Source organism: Tupaia chinensis, unplaced genomic scaffold (assembly GCF_000334495.1).
Source record: "Tupaia chinensis unplaced genomic scaffold, TupChi_1.0 Scaffold143843_1, whole genome shotgun sequence".
NCBI lineage: Eukaryota > Metazoa > Chordata > Mammalia > Scandentia > Tupaiidae > Tupaia > Tupaia belangeri.
Genome location: NW_006203694.1, coordinates 898,055 through 910,098, shown reverse-complemented (window position 1 = coordinate 910,098; position 12,044 = coordinate 898,055). Strand labels below are relative to the sequence as shown.

General features: G+C 36.9%; 1 long non-coding RNA gene across 1 annotated transcript in view; it reads right to left on the bottom strand.

The window, feature by feature from the left end:
• Nucleotides 1–4,354, bottom strand: part of LOC102467874 (uncharacterized) — a 10,206-nt gene extending 5,852 nt beyond the window's left edge. The window contains exons 1-3 of the long non-coding RNA XR_336976.1: nucleotides 4,322–4,354; nucleotides 1,316–1,447; nucleotides 512–585 (exon numbers count right to left, since the gene is read on the bottom strand). This is a non-coding gene — a long non-coding RNA (uncharacterized LOC102467874). The remainder of the gene's footprint in view (nucleotides 1–511; nucleotides 586–1,315; nucleotides 1,448–4,321) is intronic.
• Between the last annotated feature and the right edge of the window lie 7,690 nt (nucleotides 4,355–12,044).

Genomic DNA, 12,044 nt, shown 5'->3' with positions numbered 1-12,044 from the left:
CCTAATGCACTTATCTCTCATATAAACTGTTTTTTTTTTCTTTCTGAGATAAATATTTTTAACTTTATTTATTAAATACCTAATGTTTCTTCTCTTCCTTCAGAAGTCAGTGATTGTGTTACTTAATGACCATTATAAAACCTTCTCAAAGGATTTCCTAATTTATCCTGAAAACGTGTGTGCATGCTGTGTGCACACATGCACACTCATTTTCTATATGTCAATATTTTTCTTAGTGAGCTATGTCCACAAATATGGCAGTATGATACAAGGGTTATTAAAGGTCATATCTTGCCACACTCCACCTACCGATAGATATTTTATATCCATGAACTTATTTTTATCTTCACAATACCTATTTAAGAGAAAAAGAAACTGAGACAGAATTTTGAGGCATAGCTAAGAATAGAATGGTTTGTTAAAACAGGACTTAGAACTAAAAGACCAGAGGGTGCATGCCTATTGATTTGGGAGCCAGCCCAATTACTGGAGTTTTGGAAATGAGACTGACCTGGTTTCAGATCCTCTTCTGCTGTCTATTAGCTTTGTGACTTGGAGAATGGCTTTGAGCCTTAGTTTTTTCATCTGTGAAATAGGGATAATAGAGATGAGACTTCATAGATTTGCTACAAGAACTAAAGGTCCCATGTGTAGATTTCTTAGCACATATTAGGTGCATACCATCTTGGCTATCATTGTTTGGTAAACTTTGTATCCACACTCAATTGCTGACAGATTCTTTATATTAATCCACCTCATCTTAGATGTGCAGATAAGACTACATTTCTGCTCTTGCAGAGGAAATGTATTTTTGCATTTGATAACTGTTAACCTGCCATTTCGTTCTGCAGAGCATAAACCCGTCCACTTCTCAGTTTAAAAATGATCACTGCTGATTCATGCTTTTGCCTCATCACTCGTTTAATCCCTTTTCCCCTTTAGGGGAATGAATTTTCTGCCAGATAGTCTTCTTTATAAAAGCTGTTATATTTGTGATTTTTTAATTTCTATGTTTCAGCAAGTTGGGCTTTCTCTTCTTTAAAAAAACATAAAACATCAGCAGCTCTACTTGGTCCTGAGGACAGTCGGAGCACCAAAAATAGTCAAGGAATAAGCTGACTTTTCCAGAGATGAATGCACGAGGCTTCCTTCAGTTTCTTGGGACTTCTGAGCATCAGTAAAGTTGTTTGGTCAGGAGGATGCTTGCCAGACAGGATGCCAAGAGACTGGGCATTTTGACGAGGCTCTGTTCTTAATTTTTCATTTGACCTTGGAGGGGAGGGAGGGCATTCTGATTGGGCCTCAGTTTGCTTACCTACAGAATAAGAGTTGAATTAAATGATCTCAAAGATACTTTCTGCTCTTGCATTTTATTTCTTCTACTGCTGAAGTGCTGTCAAAGCCCAGAGGAATTAATTTTAATGACTGAATTTCAGGTGCTGTGTGGCTGTGGGAGAGATAATTGGGAGGCATGGTCAGTGCCTTTCAAATCAACCTATGTGATGACCCCCAACTCTGCTTAATTGTCAAGATGGATCTTTGACTAGTCTTCAGATAGACTGACTCTTAAATTGGACAAGTCTATATCCAGAGGTATGTATTAAGTAGAAATGTTTTATAGACCATAATTACACATGGGTAGTACAGTAAAAGCTATCCTACCTGCCATCTCATAACCCAAACCCTCTATTACCCGGCAAGTCTGCATTTGCTCTGTCTACTTTCTATTTTTATGCAAAAGTGAAAAGAAAAAAAAATACAAGTCAACAAGCTGGTATCCTGGATTTGTTTTGGAAAAATAGATTCTATGATATGCTCTGAAGTCAGTATGGATTTAACTCAATCCACATACCTTTGGTAACCATTTCTATGATATAGTGGTGCTATAGTGATAAAGAAACTGCAAAATTCTGAAGTGCTGTTTATTCATCAAAAAAAGAGAAAAAAGGTAGGAGGCTCAACTATGCAATTAGTTGTTCATAGGGCATGTGCACTCGCTGGAAAGAGACAGAGACAGAGTGTGTTGGGGGAGAGTAAGAAATCACTCCCCAGAGGGGATGGCCATTCTACAATCCCTCCGCCTCCCAGACCCATCAAGCTGCCAGGCTCAGGACTCAAACCATAGTCAGCTAGGTGGAAGTCCAGTGCCTTAACTACCTCGCCACTGGCTGGCCCTCAACTGTACTATTTATTGGAAAAAAAAAAAAAACCCTAACAATACTAACAAGGATCAATCTTTTATGATTTATTTTCATTTCTTTTTTTTTAAAAAGTTTTTGCCACAGGGTACATGCATTTGCTGGAGACAGTGAGAGGGAAAATGAGAGCTCACCCTCCAGGGGGAAAGACCATGCTGTAATCCTTTCTTCTCCTGGCATTTTGGGCACACACATAAACCTAACCCATGTGATGTTCAAACCACCAGGTCCAGGACTGGATCTGTGGTAGGCCATGTGGGAGTTCAACACCTTAAACATCATGCCACCTGCTGGCCCCTTTTTCATAATTTCTTCTAAAATTATTTTTAGAAATTTTACATGTATTAATTTGAAGGACCCTTATTAGAATTCTCTGAAGTAGGAGAAATGTTAAAAGTTTTAGCATACAAATGAGAAAAAAAAATAACTTCAGAGAAAAATAATTGCTCCAGGTAAGTTGCTTGGCATTTAAATTTGTAATTTCATTTGATCACATTGATGCTCATGTGAAGTTATCCTTTTATCTCCACTTCACAGATGAGATTACTGAGTCTCAAAGAGATTAAGGAGCAGGCTCAAACTCTTACAATTCATAAATAAGAGAGCAGGATTTCACACATTGAACCTTTTGCCTGCACAAATATATTGAATTGTCAGAAAAGTCATGATGCATTTTTGCATAGAACTATACGACATAACTTTTCCAACAACCCAAGACATTCATCTTTCTTAGCTGGTCAAACGACTAGCCCAAGGTTTCACACCCGGTTCATGGCAGAGCTGCAATTAGAACTCAGTGACTCTGCCTTTTGCTACTACTTGTTGATACTTTGCTCTCTCTGTCTCGCTCTCATATAGTTTGTGCTAAGGCGTTGAAAATCTGTAGGAGTCATACGGCATGCTCTGCGTTTCTCTATTACCCAGAACATTTATTTCCTGGCCATTCCTGATCACAGAGAGTTTACTTTTAATTTTGTACAAATCAGCAAAGGCAAAAGAAATTGAAGGGGAATTAGTATTCAGTGTGTGGAGTGTCTGCCTCCTAGTATGTTGTGTCAGACATGCAGAACAACTTGGATAGGAAAAAAACTTGGACAAGAATTATTAATATGTTTAGTTTAGCCAAATTTAAAGAAAAATTACTTTATTTCTGGAAGAATGGAGCAGGGGTGGAGACGGGGGTTTTAAAAGGTCCCAGTTACTCTTGACATTTCTTCTAGCCTTCCACTTGTTTCCATCTCTATGCCATTATTCCTGTCTATGTCACCATCGTCTCTCTCCTGAACTATGCAACTGTCTCCTAACCTGTTATTGTCCCCTTCAATTCATTATTCACACCGAAACCAGAGAGCTCTTTTCAAAATACAAATATAATCATGTCTTTCTCTTACATAAATCCCTGCAAAGTCTCCCCATTGCTGGTCCAAATTCTTATACTGACTGACTTACAGGTTTTATATTCTTTGACCTCACCATTCTTTTAGACTTTTTTCATTCCCCTCTCTTCTGTTCATTTTATTCCTTCCACCTCCTGAATCTTACATATGCAAACTTTCTTTCTGCCCCTGTGCCTCTCCAAGCATTTCCCTTTTTCTACAATTTTCCTCCTTTTCCAACCTACCCTCTGCACCCTTGCCAGCCACAGGTATATCCATACACTCAGCCACATGGAAGAACTCCTCAGGCTCAATTTAAACATCCTTCCTCAGGGAAAAATCCCTGATCTTTATGGATAGGTTATGAAGTGTTTTTAGTTATGTAAATTTTCATGCTCCCCATTAAACTGTCAACTGTAAGGAAATGGGGTGGGGGAGTCTTCCCCAGCTAAGTTGCCTTTGTATCTGGCCTGTGGCTTAGTATTCAGCAACTGTTTGATGATGCTGTATTTTTTTCTTGGTGGAATGAATGAATGTTCGGAGTTGTGCAGTTTACCTTCACATTGTTTAATTCTGACACAATACAGAGATCATTCAACCTGCTTCCATCACATTTTACTCACTATAACTTCTTCTCTTCCAACATGCACATATTCAGTTTCTAGATCCCATTGATTTGAATTTTACTTTAGCTCTCCTAAGAGTTGCAATGCAAAAATAAAATAACTTATTATTACATACACTTACCTTCTGTCTTCTCAACCGACAATTTTGTTCTTTACCCAATTAATATTAACATATTGTGTCTGGCCTATGGAGGAAAAAATGTGCATGATTCGAAAGAGTCCTGTTAGTAAGTATCTGGACTATTGGGTTAATTTATAACTAGGTGGGAAAATAGGTCATGCCTACAGAAAAGTACTGCATTTTGAGATGGTACAAACATTAAAAAAAATCCTCTGAAAGACAAAATATTCCCTGATTGAATAGCTGTTTTTCCTTTAATTTTTTTCCTTTGCAAAAAAAAAAAAAATGTTTTTAAAACATTTTTACCTTCCTAACAGCCAAAAGGTTGTTAAGCGGCTCCACACATTTTTCCCTCTGGGGTGTTCATATCCACCAAAGTTAATGGATGGAAAATTAATGTTTCTCTCCAAATGTTTCCACAATCACAAAGCAAATAGTTGATTCTGCCAAGATGAGAGTGTAAATCTGCCCTCAGGAAAAAGCTTCCGTCACCATTATCCCCATAATTTAGCCTAAATCCAGAGGCCAGCCTAATTATTATAATTAAAGAAATGTGGATTTAGTTATCTGAAAGGGTGTAGAAAATATGTACTGACCACACCCTTTGATCAACTGTCCATCCCTCTATTGCTTTTATGCCAGATAGGCTTAGTTTCATTTGCGTACAACACAATTTGTTTTTTAAGTGGTGCTTTCCAAATATTGTGACTCAAGTCAACACAAGTTGAAATATTTTCTAGGCAAGTAAAATGGTTTAATTATGAATCACTTTCCAAGAACTAGATTGCAACTAAAGCCCATATGTCCACAGAATGGATGGACGGTTACCAATTTATGCATGAGGGTCCTGTTTATACTTCTGTTTTCAAGGATCATCATTTTTGGTGTTGATTACAAGGGAGAGCACATCACCACATCCCTTAAGTAAACTGCAAGATACAAAGATGTTAAAATTTTCAAATGGATTCTGATTTAATAAGCCTAGAGAAAAGCCATGATCACAGGAAGGGAAGAAATAGGCGTAATAGTTAGTTTAGGCATAATAAGGATTTCTGTTGGAGTATTTTGTGTCTTGTCTTTCTTTTTCTTGTTTCATAAATTAATATTATTTTAAATTACAAATTGTAATTGTTCACTTCTGTGGGGCACAATGTAATGTTTTGATATGTATACAATATAAAATGTTTAAATCAAGCCAATTAACATTTTTTTCTTTCTTTTGGAGAGGTTTTTGCTATAGGGCACATGCGCTCACCAGAAAGACAGAGAGAGACAGAGAGACAGAGAGATAGAAAGCGAGAAATCACCCCCTGGGGGGATGGCCACTCTGCAATCCCTTCTCCTCCATTCTCCTCTCAGGATCTTGGGCACACAAGCACACATGCCCGGCATGAATTTAAGCCACTGGGTCTGGCACTCGAACCATGGTTGACTACATGGGAGTCCAGCAACATAGCCATTACACCAACTGCTGGTCTCCTATTATTAATTTTTTAAGGAACTTCCATACCATTTTATATAATGGCTTTACTAACACACATTCCTATCAACAATGTGCAAGAGTTTCCATTTTTTTGCATCTTCACCAATCCCTATTATCTTTTGTATTTTAGTATAAAGCCCTTTCAACATGTCTATGTCCTGAAAGTGTGTCTTTTGAAAATTCATGTGTTGTGATTTGGTTGTGATGGAATTTACAGAGTGAAAACTTAATCTCACTATGGTGTTTGAAGGTGGGACCTTTGGGAAGAGGTTAAGATTAAGGTCATTGGGACAGAGGCCTCATGATTGATACCTGGTGAACATGTAAGGAGAGAGCGTAAGATAAGGGCACATGAACATAGACATTCTAGCTTTTGCCCTCAGTTATGTTATTCACCAGCAAGAAGATCCTTACTAGATTCTACCCTTGGGCTTTGAACTTCCAGACTGTGAGTTGAATAAATCACTATTGTAATATGTCACTCAGCTGCAGGTATTTTCTGTTATTAACAGGACAGCTTAGAACAAGGCGTGAGGTGACATCTCATTATGATTTTATTTTGCATTTCCTTAATGATTAGAGATGCTGAGAATTTTTTTTCAAATATCTTTTAATCATTTGAATGTCAATTTTAAGAAATGTCTGTTCAAGTCCTTTCACAATCTTTAAAAACTTTTTGAAAACTTGCATTTCTTCCACAAGATGGGAGGGAGACCTTCAATAGGGTTCTTACACTGCAATCTATCATCAGCTAACCGGGAACATGGAGAAGTGCTTGTGCACCAAGCATGTACAGGGAGACCTTGGTATGTGAAACTGTGACCTTTGTATGTACGCTCAGTATTGTAGAATGTGGCACCACTGCTGCTTCAACACAGCTCATTGTTTGCCTATTTTTAAAATTAGATAATTTGTTTTCTTGTTATTATTGTTTCAATTCCTTACATGTCTTTGATATTAAATCCGTTCTAAATGTATGAAGTGGGGGAAAATATTTTCTCCCATTCTGTAGGTTGTTTCTTCACTTTGTTACTTCTTTCCTTTACTCTGTGGAAACTTTTTAGTTTGATGTAATCTCATTTGTCTATTTTTACCTTTGTTGCCTGTGCTTTCAAGGTCATATCCCCAAATTCCTTACCTAAACCAGTGCTGTGGAAGTTTTACTCTATGGAGAGGAAAAATGTTCTAGTGGTTTTAGAGTTTCAGGCTTTATATTTAGATCTTCAATTCATTTAGAGTTGATTTGTGTATATGGTGTTTGATAAGAATCTAATTTCATTCTTCTTCATGAATAATCAGCTTTCTCAGGTCCATTTATTGAAAATACTATCTTTGGAACCAGCAGTTGGCATAATAGCTATGTCGCTGGACTCTCACTTGACTGCGGTTCAAGTCCTGGACCCAGTGGCTTAAACTCATGCCAGGTATGTGTGTGTGCATGCCCAAGATCCCAAGAGGAGAATGGAGGAGAAAGGATTGCAGTGTGGCTATCCCACTCGGGGAATGATTTCTCACTTTCTGTCTCTCTGTCTCTCTCTGTCTTTCTGGTGAGTGCATGGGCCCTATAGAAAAAAAAACTCTCAAAAGAAAAGAAAAGAAAATGCTGTCTGTTCCCACTGTACGTTCTTGACACCTTTGTCAAAAAAATCAGTTGACTACAAATGCATGTGTTTATTTCTGAGCATTTTATCCTGTTCTGTTCACTATATGTTTGTTTTTACTTCGTAACCATGCTGCTTTTATTACAATTGTTTTATGACATATTTTGGAAATTAAGGGCCCTAGTCTATCTGACTCCAACCAACTACCATCAAAGAACAACAAATAAGAAAGTAACTAATAAATAAAGCATTTATGAAACTTACGATGGACCAGACATTGTTCCAAGTGATTTATTTAATTTTTTCTTATTTAATCCTTATAACAACTGAAAGAAGTAGGCTTCTTTATTATTTGCATGTTACAATTAAAGAAATTGAAGCATAATGAGGTTACATGAGCTGACCAAGGACACACAGCTAATTAGTGGCAGATTCAAGATCCAAATCTTAGCAGGCTATCTTTTGAACCTATCTATTAACCATCACTCTGTATTGTTAGACAAGCTCCAGAAAAAAACCAAAATATTTAGTAGACCTTATTAGAGGATCTGCCTGCAATTCTAGCTTCACTATCAGCCCTTGGGGCAGACCTGGGAGACCTAGAAGTATAACAGCCTGGTACTCCTTTTCTGTGGTACACAGTAAGCCCAGAATATGGCCCGTTTCTCCTCTAATGAAGCCTCCATTGACTCTTCCCACTCCTGAGTTAAATACATCTCTTAAATAGAAGATACTTTCTGGATTAAAATAAGGCAACACAAAGAAAAAGGAAAAGCTTGTTTTCACTCCCAGAGTTCTTCAGGCTCTGTGCATTATTGAGCTGAAATTCTCTCAGTATAAGTATTTTAAATCTTCTCATATGTTCCTGGATTTTTCATGTTTTGAATCACTGTCCAATACACCCTACCCCTCAGTCTTCATTATCTGAAACCAAACAGGAAAGGAAAGAATACTGTCTTATCCTAAAAATAAGGTCTTTTTATTTTTTTTCCCCTTCTTTTCCTGGTCTTTCTTATTAATCTACAAACAATTCCCTGCACTTACTTGATGGTTACCTCTACCTTTCTCAGTGCCTTCTGCTATAACTGTTAAGCTTTCATCCTGGTGCCTATGGAACTTTGAAGTCATGGAGTCACTTAAAAATATAGACCAAACAGTATCCTAAGGGGTTTTATTTTTTTAAAAATTTTTTTAAGAGATTTTCACTGTAGGGCGCGTGCGCTCACCAGACAGAGAGACATAGAGACAGAAAGCGAGAAATCACCCCCCAGGGGGGATGGTCACGCCGCAATCCCTTCTCCTCCATTCTCCTCCATTCTCCTCTCGGGATCTTGGGCACACACGCACACGCGCCCGGCGTGAGTTTTAAGCCACCGGGTCCAGGACGCGAACCGTGGTCGACTACGTGGGAGTCCAGCGACATAGCCATTACGCTAACTGCTGGTTCCCAGGGGTTTTATTTTTATAGAATATATCCCATTCTACAGATACAGACCAAATCTAAGTCTGTGTTTGTCTCAGGAGAGATTCTTTTACCAATAGTTCATAAATCAATCTTACCCAGTTCAATCCTCTTCCCCATATATTATCAGCACATGACAAGGGAATATGTGTGAAGAAGGAAAATTCACTAGGATAGTTGGAATGATGAGTTTAATAACTTGGTACTTCATTGGTAGAGCTTTTGATTCTATTATATCAAGACACTTCAAAAATAAACACAATAAGACTGCTCATTCTAACAAAAGCAATTCATTTCTTACCTATATTTTATTCCCCCATAGGAAGAAGCAAATATGCTTGCCCTTGACCATATTTTTTATTGTTCAGTAGAGCTTATATCTAGGTCTTAGCTTAAGAAACATCTCTAACACATCAGTCTAATTCGATTAGCTATATATATATTTGTGTGTGTGTGTATTATCCAATAAGAGAAAGAATCATGATTTGAGAAAGACAGTAGTCAAGAACCTACTGCTCAAGATATTAGACTTCTTTATGACTAATATGGGTTTTTATGAGATCGTTGATATTATATCTCAACTATATCATCATTTGGGCCCTTTCTTGATTGCAGTGGTTTCTCACTAATGATGTTATATAAACAAATGTGAAGGGAATTGAAAGAATATTCCTACTATGCTAAATATTGAACATTTATAATGTAAAAGAATTATGTTAGGTACTGTGGGTAATAGGAACATGATTATCATGGGCTTCCTGTCTCTAGAGAATAAACATTGCAACAGGGAATATGAAGAATACCATTAACATGTATTCAATACAATTTAAAAAATCAATGCCATATGAAATGTGTATTTTAATCCCTACAGAAATTTTGAATAAAAAGAAATTCTATATATCCAGGAATACTAGATGTAAGAATCAAGAAAGTACAAAGAGTTTTCAAAGAACTTGTGGAAAATGGAATCAATGTACAAGTTTATTTCGGTGTAAACATTTTTGAAATACATGTATAGCTTTTTTTCATAATATGAATTTTCTATAAACTTATTGAATATCACTTCTGGGTTTTGTACCAGGACTTAGCACATGGGCTTGACGATGTAAAGGAGATTCCTGCATTTAAGAAAATAAATAAACTGAAACAGCACAAACAAAGCCTCTTGTTAGAGAATGCAAGATTCAGGGTAGTATCACTGCAATGTCAATAAAATGGAATGAGAAAGTAATTTGAAGTGCCAGTTGGGGCCAGTTAAATGAGAGCTTTGGATGCTGAGTTAAGGAATTTGAACTTTATTCTATGATCTATGAGATAGTAATGGAACAATTGGAAGAATAGCATGTAAATAGCAGTTACACAGTATTGTTTAATAGATCGGGATGGAAAGATTGAAAACAGAAATTCTTGTTAGGATGAGAAAGGAAAGAAAACTAATATTTATTGAGGGCCTACTGTGTATTAGAAGTTTGGCTAATCCCTTTGCATATGTCAACTTATTTCATTCTCGTGAATCTAAATGAATGACAGTTTTTTTCACATGCCACTTTTATTTCTGGGATAAGTTGGATGCCATCAGAACTTAAGTGTAATGTTAATACTCACACTGGTGAAGTTTCTTAGCTTGAGTTTCTTCTAATACACTGATTTACTGTAAGAAAATATGCAAGAGGCAAGAGGAACTGAACCGTGAAATAGGTTGAAGAGCTGAGATGGGTGTGTGGAATATCTTTTGTGAAACATAGATGCTTCCAAACCTTTCAGCCAGTTACAACTCCCAGTGAATGATAAAATGTGGTCAAGGGTAAGCATGTTTATTTTCCCCATGGGATCTAAAATCTAAGTAAGCAATGGGTGGTTTTGTTTAATATGAGTAGTCTTGTTATGGGGTTGCATAAAAAAGACTTGATACTTGTTTGGTTGTGGGAGAAGGAAATAAAGAATGACTCTTAGGCACTAAAAGGAGTTTATTCAAAGTAGGCAGGCACACCAGTGTACAAAACTAAACAAGGGGTAAGATATCATACAGTGGTGAAAGATGACACTCTGCAAGGTTGTTTCACGTAGGAAGATTCTAGATTCATATCTGGAGACCTCCTTAAGTATACCAGGCATGTATGTGTTCATGATTTGATGGTCTGGTCTGGCCAAGGCTAGGTTGGATGAAAGGATGAAGACCCTGTTGGGAGTATTGTCTATCTCCCTCTCTCTGTTTCTCTCATTCATGGAAGAAATGCATAAACAGACAAGCATGAGCAGGAAGCAGATAAAAATGTGCATGATCTTCCAAGAAATATGTTTCATTTAGATATATTTGCAGTATCAGCCACATCCAGTGGAAAGTATCCAGTAGATTGTTGGGAATGTGACAATGGAGCTTAGGAGGATGTTACAGACAGAATAGCAGAGTTTGAACTTACCATTACAGGATGATGCTGTAAACTGTGGAAATGAGAGAAAAATAATAGAAAGATATGTTGGTGGGACACAAGTGCATTTAGACATACAAGCAGCAGAAATCAAAAGAATTAAGGAAGGAATTAGAAAAAAGGATGTGGCTTAACAATGATACATTATGGCTATGGAGAAAAAGAAAGTTAAAATGAAAACATGACCAGCATAAAGAGCATACCACCAGCGTCAAAGTTTCAGAGAGATCCCAAAGCTTGAAGACTGAAAATATGATGGTTGATGCTGCAAGTGGATGACTTTTGAAGGAGATTCAGTAAAGCCATTTAGCAATACAGATTTCTGGAGAGTAAACACAATAAAATACTTTTTAAATTTTCTTACTAAAAATTACTAATTTCTTAGCACGTAGAGGAGGAGTGTGCTATTCAATGGACTTCAAATACCAGCCAAATTTCTATTGGAAAGGGATAGCATTGCATTCATTTTTAGACATTCCTGATGGAAGGCCAGCTGTTGTCCATGGTGCTAAAAGAGTCATCTGGCATTATAATATTGCAGCAATATGACCAGTATAGTTGGAGTGAATTAGGTGTTTCATTATATGCCTCTATTTGGAGGATTTATTTTTTACTGAGATGAGATTTTTCACATATATTTCCCATCTGGAAGGTTTTTTTTCAAACTCCCCAATGGTTAACATCTAGAAAGCAATTGCTTTTTTAAAATTTTTTTTATTTTTTAAAGAAATCCCTTGAAACATGAGTA